Below are 18,048 nucleotides of genomic sequence, written 5' to 3'. Positions count from 1 at the left end.
AACTGTGCAGCCCACAAAAAACAAAGGTGTGGTATCATATGACTACACTATTGAAAAATCACAATTGGAATCAAACTTCAGTGATGATTTGCAAAGATAATGAAATTCTACATATGTTGTAAGTAATTTAGGTGGCATACTTTAGTTTATGTGTAGAATACCTGGAAAATCCATCAGTCCACAAAGGAAATTGCTTAGAAACACTTGTGTGACCTATCCTACAGTATTGTTTATATGTGTCGCACCAATACAAAATAGAACTAACAGTTATACTTAACATACACAAAGAAGAGTGGGATATATGGTCACAGATTTGACTCACAGGAGAATTTTACCAAAAGTCTGAAAAACCAAATTGGCCTACACGTGGAAATATATGTCAGTTGTCCCCTGAAAGCCTACTTACAAAGTTTCCATAACCATTGTTAAGTTAAAAAATAAACAAAGAATATGTTACAGAACGTATATATCATTTCCATAGGGACCCCGAAGGCAGTATAAAAACTAATTACATCCTGCATAGAGGCATTTAAGAAGTTATTCTTCCTGTGATTCATAAATAAAGGGAATGGAAGAAACTGTAATAGTGGTACAATATTGAAAGTGCACTCTGCTGTGCAGTTCATTGTGGTTTCCAAAACTTGGATGTAGACGTAAATGTGTGAATGAATGAATCCTTCAAATTTTCCAAATATAATTTTGAATGTGTTCCCATTGCACATTTAGCTTCTGCATTTGCAAACCTTCATTATTATAAGGTGCTTGCCATCTCACTATTCACACTAACTTATATGTTTTGGTCTTCTGTCATATTATATCTTGTGTTAACTGCTGTTCAAAAGAAACCTCATTTATGCTTCTCCAGAGTTCATACTGTGACATTTAGCTTTATTTATCCATTAATAAATACTCTTCAATGGCTGTCCAAAGTCCTCTTGAACTTATCTCACATCAGTTTGTAACTGCAACTGCTCTGCAGGTGACATTTTAAATAAGAATGTGTTATCAATGTAAAAGAATTTCCTTCGTCCACTCCAATAGCATTTATGGCACCTATATCTTATGACAGCTGTGAACAAACAACTGTGGATTATACATGCATGGAAGTTTGAAAAAGGTTTCCACATTTATCATGTTTATAAAGAGTCACACTGCTTAATAAAGTTCCCTACTTTTTTGTTATTTAATTTCTGAAATGTGAATGAAAAATATTAGTCACAGATTGAAATTAAAAGGGAGCTGAGAAAATGCCTTATATAACGTGACTAGGATGCAAGCACCACAGACTTACTTTTCAATATTCTGTTTATTGAGAGAAGAGATTTTTTTGATTGATTAATTCAAATATTTGTAGACCAAAACAATACTTTCTGACTTATTTATGATTATTATTACATAGCATTAAAATGACAACCAGGTGCTGGAAATTGTTTGCACATTTTCGAACTGTATTTGACAAGAGTCTTGTGAACTGGTAATAAAATTAGTTTATAAATGCAAAGTGGAGAAATTTCCTGGAAGAAGAAGGATTCCAACATCAGACAAATGTACTTCAAAAGGAAATGCTGTAGTTAAAACAATGTATAAATTGCTTGTATTTAAAGTTCATTTCTTCATGTAGAGATTGGTATCCAATGAAAATTCATACAACTATTGAGTTACGACAATATACGTAATATGACTGCTTATGCCCATGGCTGACATTCCATCCATTGCTTATATTATGAACATAAATTTCTGAAGTTCTAAAAAGTCATAAAATTTTCATTAACTGTTTTCTGTTACTACAGTTGGTTTTTTAGTTTCAACTTTTCTTCATTCACACCACATGTACAAATTAATTAGATATCACATTATTATGACTCATTATGATACATGTATGCTTCATTTTATAGATAGGCTTTTATCACTTATGTGGGAGCTCATTTCCTCCTTAGGTAGAAGAGGGAGAAAATCATTGAAAAAAGGACTAAAACATTGTGCATTGTTGACCTAGCTACACTTGGCACCACCTCCTTTGTTTGGCAGAGAAAAGGGGAAATACTCATATACTGGTTTCAGAATTTATGAGTAAATGTTACTCGTACAAAGATGAACTAGCTGCCAAGGAACTTTTGCTTCATTGAAATAATGTGTAACGACTAATCGTTCAAGTAGTATCATGTTGTTTCTTCATGTTTTAGTGCTGTTTACTTCAATTCATGTGTAGCTTTGTGTGAAACCTGATGTTTTAACCATTGTAGACTTATCTTTCTCAAATACCTGGAAATGTCATTATTCAAGCTTTCATGTGACAATAAAAATTAACTGGTTTTTGTAAAATCTCATGCTTAAATGTTTATGTGTACTCTGCAGCGAATAGGTACTGATAATTGTCATGGAGACTCACCGTGACAATACATATTTCATTTTTAATCTGCATTATGACCCTTGTATAAAAATCCTTATAGCTAAGTTGTTTACTCAATGTGTGGCCCATATCTTCATTTGGTACCTGCTACTCTCGACGTAATTCTCTTCTTCTGTGCTGTGGTGATGCACTGGTTGCTGAAACAAAAAACTTAAACTAATTGCAGTTCGTAAATCAGTGGCCACTGATACATTTGGTCATTGCACATGCTGTGTAAATTCATAGACATTTGTTTATTCTGTTACCCATTATGATCATTTATTCTGCAGAGAAAATTATTTGACATTTCTCATGGTATTTTGTCATTAGTCCTTAGCTTACACGTCTCATATAATTTTTCATAATGCTTCCTTTTGATTGTAAATATGTTGTATATAGCTTAGTGTTTCATTAAATCTCTGTGTACATATCTATAGGTTCCCTAGTTCTTAGATAGTAGATGTATTTGCTTCATATTTCTGTTTACTTTGTATTTAAGTTAGGTCCGAATTGCATTCCTATTTTGGTTGCACTTTCTGCCAGTCTGTCACGCATGTGCACAGGTCAATGTCTCCTCTCCTGCTACTGACGTCAGTTCATATTGTTCAACGTGCGACAGCTAAACCATAAGCTAATTTCGTTTATACTTTCACTTCACATGAAACGGTGTGTTACTTCTCATTGCTGTTAATTTTTATGTCTATGTGTACAAGTCAAAAGAATTACTTATGCCTATACACATTACTTTGTCTTAAAATGCACTCCAGAAGAAAAATTACACTTAAGAGTTATGTACACAATGTACAATTATCTTGCAATACAAAAAATGTTTCCATGCTTCGTCATTCTATAAAGGCTTTTGTATCTTTGTGAAGATGGAGACCATTGTCTCTTCCTGGTTTCTCATAAACTAACGTGTGCATCCTAGGATATGGTATTTTGGAAATTACTTCTGGTCCTGAATAGAGTAATTGCCACATCGTATTCAGTTTGCCAAATTTTGTCGATTTAGGGTGCGTCCACAAGAGGACTTGTTGCCCTTAAAAAAATTGTATAGTTTCATTTTTATAGTGTAACTATGGCTTGTTTGATTTTGTCTTGTAGTGTCATTTCTGTAGTGGGTACCTTTGGTATGGGCAACTCCCACTCATTCGTTTGTTTTGTCCAGAACATCAATTCATCAGGTGTGAAACCTGTTGAAGAATGTGGAAGGTTATTGACTACTTGCATGAACGGAGTTATGTATTATACACATAGGGTGTGTTTGTGAGGGGTGTATGTCCTAATAAACTGATTAAATTCCTTAAAGACTCATTCTACTGGGCTTGCTTCTGGTTGAAGAAGGATTACTAATATATGCTTTATGCCCTGTGAGGTCATAAATTGTTTACACTTTTGCCCAACAAAATATGAAGCATTATCAGTTAGTAGTACCTTTGGTTTACCTATTATTCTCAAATAGTCTCCCTCAATTCTTTTTCTGAGATTTGTGGCTGTTGCATTTTTGATATACTTTGAGAAAATATCATGTAGTGCTACTATGTATCTTACTCCTCCTTTACTTCTTGGATTTGGAGTAGCTATGTTCAGGGCTACAGTATCTAGAGGGTTTTTTGTGAGTATTGGTTGTAGCTCAGTATATTTTGACACATTGGACGGTTTTGACTTTTGACATATTGCACACTTTCTTAATAGCTGTTGGACTCGCCTTCGCAAATTTTGAAAATAAGGAGATGTTACACTTTTTTCAGTACATTTGCCTGCTCCATAATGCCCCCTTACTTCATGTGTGTGTCTTATAAATTCGTCGATATAATCTTCAGGAATACACACACACCACTGATCAGATTTTTGTGTTTCCTATGAAACAAAATGCCCTTGTACTCCTGATACCATTTACTTACCTTTCCACCTTCATCTTGCTTACAGTTTGGCATCACCTTGCTCCATCTGTGATCTTGCTGTTGTATAATTTTCGCTTGCTTACAAAACTTATGGTAATCTGACTGTTGTGCTGTACCTTGCATCAATAACGTTCTGAGTTCTGTATCCTGCTCTATTAATTCACCAAATTCCTCTAAACCTTGTGGTAACATAAACAAGGCATCTGCAATAACATTCTGACTTTATTTAATATAAATGATCTTGAAATTGAATTCTTGTAAATATAGACATCACCTAGCTAATTGACGTAATTGACGGTGTAATAGTTTACGTGTTAAAAAAATGACAGTGACTGATGGTCACAGTAAACTTTGGTATTCTTGCCACACAAAAAATATTAAATGCCCATATTACCACTAAACTTTCCATATTACCGCTAAACTTTCCAATTCTGACAAGGAGTAAAATCTTTCTGCTTCTGATAATGAGTGACCAACAAAACTGATGATTTTGGGTACTTCCTTACCTTCTTCCTCTCGCATCTGGAACAAGTATGCCTCCAGCCCTTGAGATGAGGCATCTGTACGTAGACAAAAATCCTTGGCCATGTTGGGGTGGCTAGGAATGTTTGCATTGACTAATGCCTGCTTAGTGTTATTTAAGTCTTCTTGACACTTATCATCCCACAACCAAAGCATATTTTTTGTAACAAGGTGACCAATGCCTCACTGTTCATCAGTTGCTGTGGTACAAACTTACGAAAAAAGGATGCTAGTCCTAAAAAGGTCTTTAGTTGCTTTTTGTTCCTCAGAGATGGACAATTGCATGTGGCATGAAGTTTTTTGGGATCAGGTAATATACCTTGTTCTGACACAACATGTCCTAAAAATTTGACTTGCTCCCTTCCAAAACTAGACTTTCTGAAATTGGCTGTTACTCCATAATCTGCAAATTGTTGAAGCGCCTGTTCAATGAGCTTGATATGTTCTAACCAAGTAGGTGCAGCTATTAGCATATCATCCACATAAACAGTGACTTTGCTAAGCAATTCTGGTCCAAAATATTGTCCAATGCAGATATGAACACTCCTTCACATATGTACAGTCCAAAAGGTAGAACATGGAATTCGTAACTTCTGCCACCACAAACAAATGCTGTATATTTTTGACTTCCTTTGTGGAGCTTTATTTGCTAGTAGGACATCTTGGGATCAATTATACTGAAATATTTCGTATTATAAAACTTTAGGAGCTGTTCATCCAAGTTGTCTAGTCTTATGCATACGGGTACTGTGATCTTATTGATACCTCTAGCATCAAGAAATAATCTTACAGAACCATGTGGTTTGTTTACTGATAATATTGGACTACAATAGGATGAAAATAAAGATTGTATAGTTCCCCATTTAATCATATGATTGGTCTCTTCCCTTACTGCCTCTCGTTTTGCCCAAGGAATAGGATATGACATTACACAAAATGTTTCATGTGGATAGACTTCAAAATTATATTCATAGTCTTTGATTACTCCTCCCTCCATAATGAAAACATTAGCATACTTAAATAACAAGTTAGAAAGTTCTTGTCTTTGTATCTTATTTAGTACCTGTAATTCATTTAGTTTCTGCTCTACAATTTTGTAATTAACCTCAGTGTTTGCTTCTTGTACATTATCAGATTTGTTTGTGAAATATACGGTTTTAAGGGAATATTATACTATTACGTTTGACTCTGGTTTGTTTTTGTTACATTCGTCAGGCGTTTTCACTAAACCGATAGAAAAAAATCTGATCGCTTACATAAAATTGGCATTTACCATTACCTGTGTCAGTCTGTGTTTTGTATTTTCTAAACATGTCCATGCCAGTGCACTTCACTGTAAAATATTCATTTTGTACTGGAATAAGTGCCTGAGGTTTAACCAATTTAGTCTTACTGCCTGTAGCAGTTTGCATCTTGTAATTTTGGACAGGAAATGTTGGGAACTTGCCTCTCTTCTGCAGTTCACAAAAAAATGCATTTGACATTACATTGCTAGTTGAACCTGTATCTAAAATTAATTGTGTGTCAATATTAAATATTTTCCCCATAATGATTGCTTGTATTTGTTCTTCCTTGACTTTATCTACTATATCTAACTCATGTTGATACAAATCATCCTTGATGTCACCTTGTTTGTCAAACCTTATAAAACATGTTTGTAGTTTTGCTTTGCCCCACTCCCTGAGGGGTCAATAGCCTGGGGCTTAACTACGACTGTTGGTGTTTTCCGATAGCGTACTGTGACTTAATTCGTTGCCTGGAGAAATTTCAGTTAATTTTACTGGATGGGTACTTCGCCAATTTGTGTCGTTAGCTGCTGTGCAGATATTTTGCTGTCCAAAGGTCGACTGCGGTACAGCATTAGGCATGGCATTGTTGCCGCAAGTCGGCCACTGCTGTAGCTGACTGTTTCTATTTATATTCAGCATAGGGCCTTGTGATGTTGCATTGCAATTCGCTAGTGTGTTGCAATTACCACTGTGTTTTTTCTTTTAAATCTTCTTTTTTTTCCATTTGTGTTATACTCATTACCTCTGAGTATGCAATTGTGCTATTGTGTGTACCATCCTTGCTGTGTGTTTAGATGATGTTTTACTGACTAATTTACATAACTACGTCATTGTTGTGCCTGATTTTCTGTTGCTCTATAGGGGACAGGTCTTTCCTCATAAATTAAGTCGATAGACTCAAGCACTGACTGAAAATATTCAGTGTCCTGCTCTGGCGTTGTGACTAATTTTTCTCTAATATGCGAAGGTAAACGACTTTTCAAAATTTTTAACAAGTCTACCTGTGATATTGGGTTCATCCAGTAGTGCGTCTTGTTCAGGTATTTTTCAAAGTATTCACGTAGACTACCGTATTTGCCATTGAATGGTGCAGGCTTGAAAACTTCACTTCTGAGTCTTTCTTGCACTGTCCCAGACAAGTATTTGTCGAGGAAAGCTCATTCAAATTGGATATAAGTGCTGCAACGTTTGGCCGCTTCATTTGCCCGTAAGAGCACATCACCTTGCATACATCCCATGGCAAATCTGATTTTCTGTGCTTCTGTCCAGTTGCGTGGAAATGCATGACGAAAAACGCCGATAAGTACTACTGGGGTTCATTCTTTTACATTCAGCAGTAAATGTAGGAAACTGTCGCTGTCCCAGCAAACCTTCATCTGCAAAAATAGTTGATAGACACGTGGTATTTTCAGTCGTTTTTATGTTGTTATTGTAGTTACCTGTAACCCTGGCTGGTAACTGTTCAGGTACTGGAGTTGTGGGTATGTTTACATTTGGCACACTACAACTGTCACTGGTACCTGCTGTGGGACTTTTGACAATTTGTGGATAAATACCGACAGGTTGTGGTTTGTCCACTGTAGCCTTTGTATTATTTACACGCATATTTTGAGATCCACTAATATTTTCTTCTAAAAGGTGTTGGATCCTATTTTCCACAGCTTGTTTACCTTGTTCACTATGTCATTTTCTTTTTTTTTAAAAGCCTTTTCTAGAAAAATCGGTGCAGTCGGCTACTAACTTCTCCACAATGCTATTACCCTTATCTAGCATACCTGTTTGAGCTTGACTAATGAAATCACTCAGATTTTCATTGATTCTATCTCTCTCGTTCTTAGCACATGGTGAGTCAACTTCTAATGTTGCTATCCTTAAAGTAAGCTCTTCTGCAGCTAAAGGTACACCTTCATAGTCTTTACTTAGTTTGTTAATGACAGTAGCTACTTGTTTTACTGTCCAAATAACTGGTTTTGTGTGGCTTCAGTGGTTGTGTCTGTGATTCTCTTTATCTGTTGCTCTGCTAGATTGTGATGATCATCAAAAGAATCTACCTTCTGTTTCAACTCCATGATGTTACTGTTAACTTCACAAAATACTGCATGCTTTACCTGTTTTTTCATTTCATTCAATTTTTTGTCGATTTCAGTGTGAAAATTTTTGGCCACGTCATTGAATTTCTGTGAGACTGTGTCTTGCAAATCCTTGAATACTTGTTTTTGTTCTTGCTTCATCATATTTAGGTCTTGTGTGACATTGTTTTGTTCTGTTTTACTGTGTTCATATCTTGTGTGAAATTGGTGTTCATATTGTGTTTCATATCATCAAATTTAAAAATGAAAATCCAAAAGCTACTGGTGAATTAAAGAAGTGCTTAGGACACTTGACTCATACAAATGTCCTGTTAATGACTATTCCATACTGATACGACCTACCAGCATGGTCATGTGTAAACAAGGAGATAAGTGCTGCAAACGTGTTACTCTCAAAAATATGCACACAGTATGAAAACGTAGAAGCCATTGACCTGATTGGTATAGGACATAAATTCCACACTAGACATGAATTACGCCTAAATGGGCTGGGGAAGCAACTTGTTGTGGAAAAAATAAACATTTGTTGTCAAGAAATTTGAGATAAAGACATACAGCATCAAAGAAAACAGATACATATCTTCTCTGTTCGCCAAAACAACAATCATCTCCCTGTTATGCAGAAGTGGTGCACAGAACATTGCAAGAAAAGAAGCAGACTCCATCAATGCAGAAGAGGATTCCAGGCTCCCAAACAGATGGTTTTTTATGGTCAGATCTTTACCAAGCAAGAATGAAGTCAGTGATATAATAAAAATGCCCTTAGGAATCTCAGATGTTAATGTAAATCCCGGTACTGGTAATCAAATAAATTACAGCACAAACATCTTTCTGTTTGCCATCAAAATATTCAATCTAAATAATGACCAAATTCCCCCTTTTTTATACCAGGTTACACACTAGCAAATTATTTCTGTAGAAACAGCTATAAAAATGGAGCTACCACAATTTTCACCAAGCATGGGTTAAAATATAAATCAATCAATAAGTTTCAACATCTCAGTGCAGAAAAGAGGCTTTGAGCTGGCACTCGTTGAAGTCATTGAGGCAAATACAGTTGCAAAATGTATTTATCGCTCTCCATATGGAAATTTTGACTCATTTCTAAATAAGCTTGAATATGGACTAAACAGGCTTCATCTAGACAAAAATCAATAGCGCTTTGTGGGGACTTCAACACTGATTTTTTTGGAACCAGCAAAAGGAAAGAACTATTGCTCAACCTCACAGATACTTTCGGCTTAAAACAGACTATATCAATCCCAACAAGAATCACAAAAACTACTGCTGCTGCCTTAGATTAGATATTTGTGAATATAAATTGTGCCGCAATCACAGATACTTTCGGCTTAAAACAGACTATAACAATCCCAACAAGAATCACAAAAACTACTGCTGCTGCCTTAGATTAGATATTTGTGAATATAAATTGTGCCGCAATCACAGATACTTTCGGCTTAAAACAGACTATAACAATCCCAACAAGAATCACAAAAACTACTGCTGCTGCCTTAGATTAGATATTTGTGAATATAAATTGTGCCGCAAAATATGTAAGTACAAGCCTTAATAATCATGAAGCCAAAGTTGTCACCATCCAAAGCCACTTACTGCCCAAACAGAACTGTAAAAGAACTATAACAGCAGTACAGTTTAATACACACAATATAGAGACATCCAGCTCCATGTTATCAGGAGAAAGGTGGGAAGAAGTTTTGCAAATAGATGACACCAACAAAAAGTTTGAGAAATTCTCTAGCATCTTCATTGATTACTTTGAAATTGCATTCCCTCTCAAAACACAAGAAATAAGAGGCACAACTAAAAATGCAAAGCTATGGATAACAACCAGGATCAAAATATTGGTATTCCTGACAAAATCGTAAATCAATGTATTAAAAACATTTCACTTTCTCTTGCAGACACGGTAAATTCATTTTTCCTGACAGGCACATTTCCAGACAGTTTAAAAATTTCTAAAGTGGTCCCTATCTATAAGAAAGGAGACAAAACAAATATAGAAACCTGTAGACCAGTTTCATTATTATCAGGCTTTAGTTAAGTCATAGGTAAAGTAATGTATAATAGGTTAATGAATTTCTTAGAGAAAAACAAAATTCTTGCCAATTCTCAGCTTGGATTCAGGAAAAATAAATCAACAATCAATGCAATCTATGATTTTATAGAAAATGCCCTGCACAGACTAAAAACAAAGAGCCACTGGCATTTTTTTAGACTTAAGTAAAGCCTTTGACATACTGGGCCACAACGTACTGTTGGAGAAGCTCCAAGTATATGGCATTAGAGGCACTGGACTGAAATGGTTCACTTTGTACTTGATGAACAGGAAACAAAAAATACAAATAAAATGAACTAAAGGAAAACACAAGGACATGCTTCTCAGCTGCAGACGTTCCAAATTAAGGACTCCCTCAGTGATCCATTCTTGGGCCAATCCGCTTCTGTATATAAATGATCTAGACCTGATCATTGAGTCACAAGCAAACACATTTTTGCAGATGACACAAGCATCCTAATTCCAGGAAATACCACAAGTCAGCTTTAAACAGCTCTTAATAAGACCACAGAACAGCTAAATAGATGGTTTGAGGGGAATAAACGTATGACAAACACCAAAAAAACAACATTCCTAAATTTCTGTTTAAATAGTGATCCATGCTGCACCAGTGTAACAGTAAGCTCCAACAAAATTTCATATTCTCTGGAAACAAAGTATTTAGGCTTATGGCTTCAAAATAACTTCAAATGGCATACACATATAAACAAAATTAATGGAACACTAAGTAAAATATGTCATAGTCTGCACTTATTCTCTATAATAGCTCTGTCTGAACTGCCTACTTTGCCCAGTTCCACAGTCTCCTACTGTATGGAATTATATTCTGGGGAAATACACCACCTATTTCAGTCATCTTCTTATCTCAAAAAAGAACTTAAGAGAAATGCCACATGTTCGACAAACAGATTCTTGCAAACCCATCTTTCAAAAGTCATCAATTCTCCCTGTTCCCTGTATGTATATACTAGAAATCTGAAAATATATTAGAAAGAATTTAAAAGATGTAAATGAAAATTTTAATATCCATGAACATGATACGAGACAAAAGGAAAAGTTTCATGTCCAGTCAATAAAACCTCCACAGTAAATAGAACTATACAAATTTACAATAATCTTCCATATAAAGTAAAAGACATATCATCATTCTTACTCTTTTGTAAAACCCTGAGGGCATTCTTAATGGATCATTTCTTCTATTCTGTAGCAGAATTTCTAGATCATTTAAGATACAAAAGACTTGAAACAAGACATTGCAGCTACTACAAGAACACTTCTGAACTAAGCTAAAATACAAAGATGCTGTAACTTACCAAACGAGAAATCATTGGTATGTTGATAGAGACAATAAAAAACACACACACAAATTTCAAGCTTCCACAACCCAAGGTTGCTTCATCAGGAAAGAGGGAAAGATGAAAGGATGTGGGTTTTAAGGGAGAGAGTAAGGAGTCATTCCAATCCCAGGAGCAGAAAGACTTACCTTAGGGGGAAAAAAGGACAGGTATACACTCGCACACACACACATATCCATCCACACATACACAGTCACAAGCAGACATTTGTAAACGCAAAGAGTTTGGGCTTTTGGGCAGTGATGTCAGTCGAGGCAGAATTACAGAGGAAAAGATGTTGTTGAAAGACAGGTGAGGTATGAGTGGCGGCAACTTGAAATTAGCGGAGGTTGAGGCCTGGCGGATAACGAGAAGAGAGGATATACTGAAGGGCAAGTTCCCATCTCCGGAGTTCTGACAGGTTGGTGTTAGTGGGAAGTATCCAGATAACCCGGATGGTGTAACACTGTGCCAAGATGTGCTGGCCGTGCACCAAGCATGTTTAGCCACAGGGTGATCCTCATTACCAACAAACACTGTCTGCCTGTGTCCATCATGCGAATGGACAGTTTGTTTCTGGTCATTCCCACATAGAAAGATTCACAGTGTAGGCAGGTCAGTTCGTAAATCACGTGGGTGCTTTCACATGTGGCTCTACCTTTGATCGTGTACACCTTCCGGGTTACAGGACTGGAGCAGGTGGTGGTGGGAGGCTGCATGGGACAGGTTTTACTCCGGGGGCAGTTACAAGGATAGGAGCCAGAGGGTAGGGAAGGTGGTTTTGGGATTTCATAGGGATGAACTAAGAGGTTACGAAGGTTAGGTGTACGGCGGAAATACGCTCTTGGTGGAGTGGGGAGGATTTCATGAAGGATGGATCTCATTTCAGGGCAGGATTTGAGGAAGTCGTATCCCTGCTGGAGAGCCACATTAAGAGTCTGATCCAGTCCTGGAAAGTATCCTGTCACAAGTGGGGCACTTTTGGGGTTCTTCTGTGGGAGGTTCTGGGTTTGAGGGGATGAGGAAGAGGCTCTGGTTATTTTCTTCTGTACCAGGTCGGGAGGGTAGTTGTGGATGCGAAAGCTGTTTTCAGGTTGTTGGTGTAATGGTTCAGGGATTCCGGACTAGAGCAGATTCGTTTGCCACGAAGACCTAGGCTGTAAGGAAGGGACCGTTTGATGTGGAATGGGTGGCAACTGTCATAATGGAGGTACTGTTGCTTGTTGGTGGGCTTGATGTGGATGGTCATGTGAAGCTGGCCATTGGACAGATGGAGGTCAACATCAAGGAAAGTGGCATGAGATTTGGAGTAGGACCAGGTGAATCTGATGGAACCAAAGGAATTGAGGTTGGAGAGGAAATTTTGGAGTTCTTCTTCACTGTGAGTCCAGATCATGAAGATGTCATCAATAAATCTGTACCAAACTTTGGGTTGGCAGGCTTGGATAACCAAGAAGGCTTCCTCTAAGCGACCCATGAATAGGTTGGCGTATGAGGGGGCCATCCTGGTACCCATGGCTGTTCCCTTTAATTGTTGGTATGTCTGGCCTTCGAAAGTGAAGTAGTTGTGGGTCAGGATGAAGCTATCTAAGGTAATGAGGAAAGAGGTTTTAGGTAGTGTGGCAGGTGATTGGCGTGAAAGGAAGTGCTCCATCACAGCAAGGCCCTGGATGTGTGGAATATTTGTGTATAAGGAAGTGGCATCAATGGTTACAAGGATGGTTTCCAGGGGTAACAGAGTGGGTAAGGATTTCAGGCGTTCGAGAAAGTGGTTGGTGTCTTTGATGAAGAATGGGAGACTGCATGTAATGGGTTGAAGGTGTTGATCTACGTAGGCAGAGATACGTTCTGTGGGTGCTCGGTAAACCAGCTACAATGGGGCAGCCGGGATGATTGGGTTTGTGAATTTTAGGAAGATGGTAGAAGGTAAGGTTGCGGGGTGTCGGTGGGGTCAGGAGGTTGATGGAGTGAGGTGAAAGGTTTTGTAGGGGGCCTAAGGTTCTAAGGATTCCTTGAAGCTCTGCCTGGACATCAGGAATGGGATTACCTTGGCAAACTTTGTATGTAGTGTTGTCTGAAAGCTGACACAGTCCGTCAGCCACATACTCCCGACGATCAAGTACCATGGTCGTGGAACCCTTGTCCGCCAGAAGAATGACGATGGATCGGTCAGCCTTCAGATCACGGACAGCCTGGGCTTCAGCAGTGGTGATGTTGGGAGTAGGATTAAGGTTTTTTTTAAGAAGGATTGAGAGGCAAGGCTGGAAGTCAGAAATTCCTGGAAGGTTTGGAGAGGGTGATTTTGAGGAAGAGGAGGTGGGTCCCGCTGTGACGGAGGGCGGAACAGTTCCAAGCAGGGTTCAATTTGGATAGTGTCTTGGGGAGTTGGATCATTAGGAGTAGGATTAGGATCATTTTTCTTCGTGGCAAAGTGATATTTCCAGCAGAGAGTACGAGTGTAGGACAGTAAATCTTTGATGAGGGCTGTTTGGTTGTATCTGGGAGTGGGGCTGAAGGTGAGGCCTTTGGATAGGACAGAGGTTTCGGATTGGGAGAGAGGTTTGGAGGAAAAGTTAACTACTGAATTAGGGTGTTGTGGTTCCAGATTGTGTTGATTGGAATTTTGAGGGGAGTGGAGCTGGAAGTGGGAGATTGAGTAGATGGGAGAGACGGGGTCTGTGTGCAATTAGAGGAGGTTGAGGTTTGCTGGAAAGGTTGTGAACGGTGAGTGAGTTGCCTTTCCGGAGGTGGGAAACCAGGAGATTGGATATTTTTTTGAGGTGGAGGGTGGCATGCTGTTCTGATTTGCGGTTGGACTGTAGGAGGATGCTGTGAACAGCCGGTGTGGATGTTGGAGAGGAAAGGTTGAGGACTTTTATTATGAATAGGAGTTGACGGGTGTGTTCATTGGCTGAGTTGATGTGTAGGTGAAAGATTAGGTGGGTGAAGGCAATGGATTGTTCAGTTTGGAACTGGTATAGGAACTGATGGAAAGAAGGGTTACAGCCAGAGATGGGAACTTTAAGTGTGAGGCCTTTGGGGGTAATGCCAAATGTCAGACAAGCCTGAGAAAATAAAATATGGGAGCGTAATCAGCCTAGGGCGAAGGCATGTTTGCGGAGGGACTGTAAATAAAACTTAATGGGGTCGTTGTGGGGGTGTTGTGAGTGTGACATGGTATTAGAAGGTGGAAAGTGTAACTTGAGGCTGAAGTGAAAATGAAAATAAAAATATATGTGGAGAGATAAAGGTGAACTAGAAAGCATCTGGAGATCTGGTGTGAAAAAAGGCGAAAAAGTATTGGTAAAAGCTGGGCTATGTTGATCCTGTGGTGAACTTGGGTTGTCAGACAATGATGTGCACAAAGGTTAGGTGTTGTGTTGCCACCAAAACTCGTTAAAGGGTGGAAAATTCGGGAAAATTTCGAAAAAACTACGTGTAAATGTATTAAAAGGAGTGGTTTTGTTGTGGCAGATTATGAAAATGAGGCTAACAATTGTCTGACGAAGTGATAATGACGTTAAAACCTGTGGGAAGCGGCTAAAACTGATCAGTGATGTGGTGAAAACGGAAATGGAAATAAAGGGAAAGTTATTAGAACTAGCCGAAATGGTTGTTAAATAGGTGAAAGGGACTGTCAGTGAATAAAAAAAGCGCTGGCAGGTTGATAGACACACAAACAACCTGCCAGCGCTTTCGGTTGGTAAGTCACATCTTCTTTGTTTTTAGATATATTTTTCCCACGTGGAATGTATTTTGGCATGTTGATAGACACACAAACAAAATTCATGCTTTCGCAACCAATGGTTGCTTCATCAGGAAAGAGGGAAGGAGAGGGAAAGATGAAAGGATGTGGGTTTTAAGGGAGAGAGTAAGGAGCCATTCCAATCCCGGGAGCGAAAAGACTTACCTTAGGCGGAAAAAAGGACAGGTATACACACACAGACACACACAAACACATATATCCATCTGCACATATTCAGACACAAGCAGACATTTGTAAAGGCAAAGAGTTTGGGCAAAGATGTCAGTTGACGGGGAAGGACAGAGGCAAAGATGTTGTTGAATGACAGGTGAGGTATGAGCGGCGGCAACTTGAAATTGGCGGAGGTTGAGGCCTGGTGGGTAACGGGAAGAGAGGATACACTGAAGGGCAAGTTCCCATTTCCGGAGTTCTGACAGGTTGGTGTTAGTGGGAAGTATCCAGATAACTCGGACGGTGTAACACTGTGCCAAGGTGTGCTGGGCGTGCACCAAGGCATGTTTAGCCACAGGTTGATCCTCATTACCAACAAACACTGTCTGTCCGTGTCCATTCATGTGAATGGACAGTTTGTTGCTGGTCATTCCCACATAGAAAGATTCACAGTGTAGGCAGGTCAGTTGGTAAATCACGTGGGTGCTTTCACATGTGGCTCTGCCTTTGATCGTGTAATCCTTCCGGGTTACAGGACTGGAGTAGAACCCCAAAAGTGCCATACTTGTGACAGGATACTTTCCAGGACTGGATCAGACTCTGCATGTGGCTCTCGAGCAGGGATACGACTTCCTCAAATCCTGCCCTGAAATGAGATCCATCCTTCATGAAATCCTCCCCACTCCACCAAGAGTGTTATTCCGCCATCCACCTAACCTTCGCAACCCCTTGGTACATCCCTATGAAATCCCAAATCCACCTTCCCTAACCTCTGGCTCCTTCCCTTGTAACCGCCCCCGGAGTAAAACCTGTTCCATGCAGCCTCCCACCACCACCTACTCCAGTCCTGTAACCCGGAAGGTTTACACGATCAAAGGCAGAACCACGTGTGAAAGCACCCACATGATTTACCAACTGACTTGCCTACACTGTGAATCTTTCTATGTGGGAATGACCAGCAACAAACTGTCCATTTGCATGAATGGACACAGGCAGACAGTGTTTGTAAGTAATGAGGATCACCCTGTGGCTAAACATGCCTTGGTGCACAGCCAGCACATCTTGGCACAGTGTTACACCGTCCAAGTTATCTGGATACTTCCCACTAACACCAACCTGTCAGAACTCCGGAGATGGTAACTTGCCCTTCAGTGTATCCTCTCTTCCCGTTACCCACCAGGCCTCAACCTCCGCTAATTTCAAGTTGCCACCGCTCATTCCTCACCTGTCATTCAACAACATCTTTTCCTCTGTACTTCTGCCTTGACTGACATCTCTGCCCAAACTCTTTGCCTTTACAAATGTCTGCATGTGTCTGTATATGTGCGGATGGATACATGTGTGTGTGTGAGTGTACACCTGTCCTTTTTTCCCCCTAAGGTAAGTCTTTTCGCTCCCGGGATTGGAATGGCTCCTTACCCTCTTCCTTAAAACCCACATCCTTTCGTCTTTCCCTCTCCTTCCCTCTTTCCTGATGAAGCAACCATTGGTTGCGAAAGCTTGAATTTTGTTTGTGTGTTTGTGTTTGTTTGTGTGTCTATCAACATGCCAACGGTTTCACTTGGTAAGTTACATCATCTTTGCTTCTAGATATATTTTTCCCACATGGAATGAGTGCTGGCAGGTTAATAGATACACAAACATACACACAAAATTCAAGCTTTCGCAACCAACGGTTGCTTCATCAGGAAAGAGGGAAGGAGAAGGAAAAATGAAAGGATATGGGTTTTAAGGGAGAGGGCAAGGAGTCATTCCAATCCCGGGAGCGGAAAGACTTACCTTAGGGGGAAAAGGACAGGTATACACTCGCACACACACACATATCCATCCGGACATATATGGAGTGTCTTCTATGCAATGAACAATTCAGTTTAAAGCCCAGGAAGTTTCATATCAGCGCACACTCCACTGCAGAGTGAAAATCTCATTCTGGAAACATCCCCCAGGCTGTGGCTAAGCCATGTCTCCGCAATATCCTTTCTTTCAGGAGTGCTAGTTGTGCAAGGTTCGCAGGAGAGCTTCAGTAAAGTTTGGAAGGTAGGAGACTGATACTGGCAGAAGTAAAGCTGTGAGTACCGGGCGTGAGTCGTGCTTCGGTAGCTCAGATGGTAGAGCACTTGCCCGCGAAAGGAAATGGTCCCGAGTTTGAGTCTCGGTCGGGCACACAGTTTAATCTGCCAGGAAGTTTCAAAATCGCCTTTGTTTCAGTGACTGCCTCCCCAATTTGCATATCATATAAGTGACACTCTCACCCCTATTGCGCGATAACATGCAACGAGCTGCCCTTCTTTGCACTTCTTCGATGTCCTCCACCAACCCTACCTTGTAAGGATCGCATACCGCGCAGCAATATACCAGCAGAGGACAGACAAGTGTAATGTAGGCTGTCTCTTTAGTGGGTTTGTTGCATCTCCTAAGTGTTCTGCTAACAAAGCACAGTCTTTGTTTCGCCTTCCCCACTATATTATCTATGTGGTCTTTCCAATTTAAGTTGCTCATATTTGTAATTCCTATGTATTTATGAATT

The 18,048-nt window shown here is 39.4% G+C and overlaps 1 protein-coding gene across 2 annotated transcripts in view; it reads left to right on the top strand.

Moving 5' to 3' along the window:
- The window catches only part of LOC126331618 (klaroid protein-like), a 234,395-nt gene that overhangs the window by 92,792 nt on the left and 123,555 nt on the right, over window positions 1–18,048 (top strand). The window lies entirely within an intron of this gene.

Source organism: Schistocerca gregaria, chromosome 2 (genome assembly GCF_023897955.1).
Source record: "Schistocerca gregaria isolate iqSchGreg1 chromosome 2, iqSchGreg1.2, whole genome shotgun sequence".
Classification (NCBI taxonomy): Eukaryota; Metazoa; Arthropoda; class Insecta; order Orthoptera; family Acrididae; genus Schistocerca; species Schistocerca gregaria.
The sequence above is the reverse complement of the archived record's forward strand: the minus strand, read 5'-3'. Positions and strand labels throughout refer to the sequence as shown.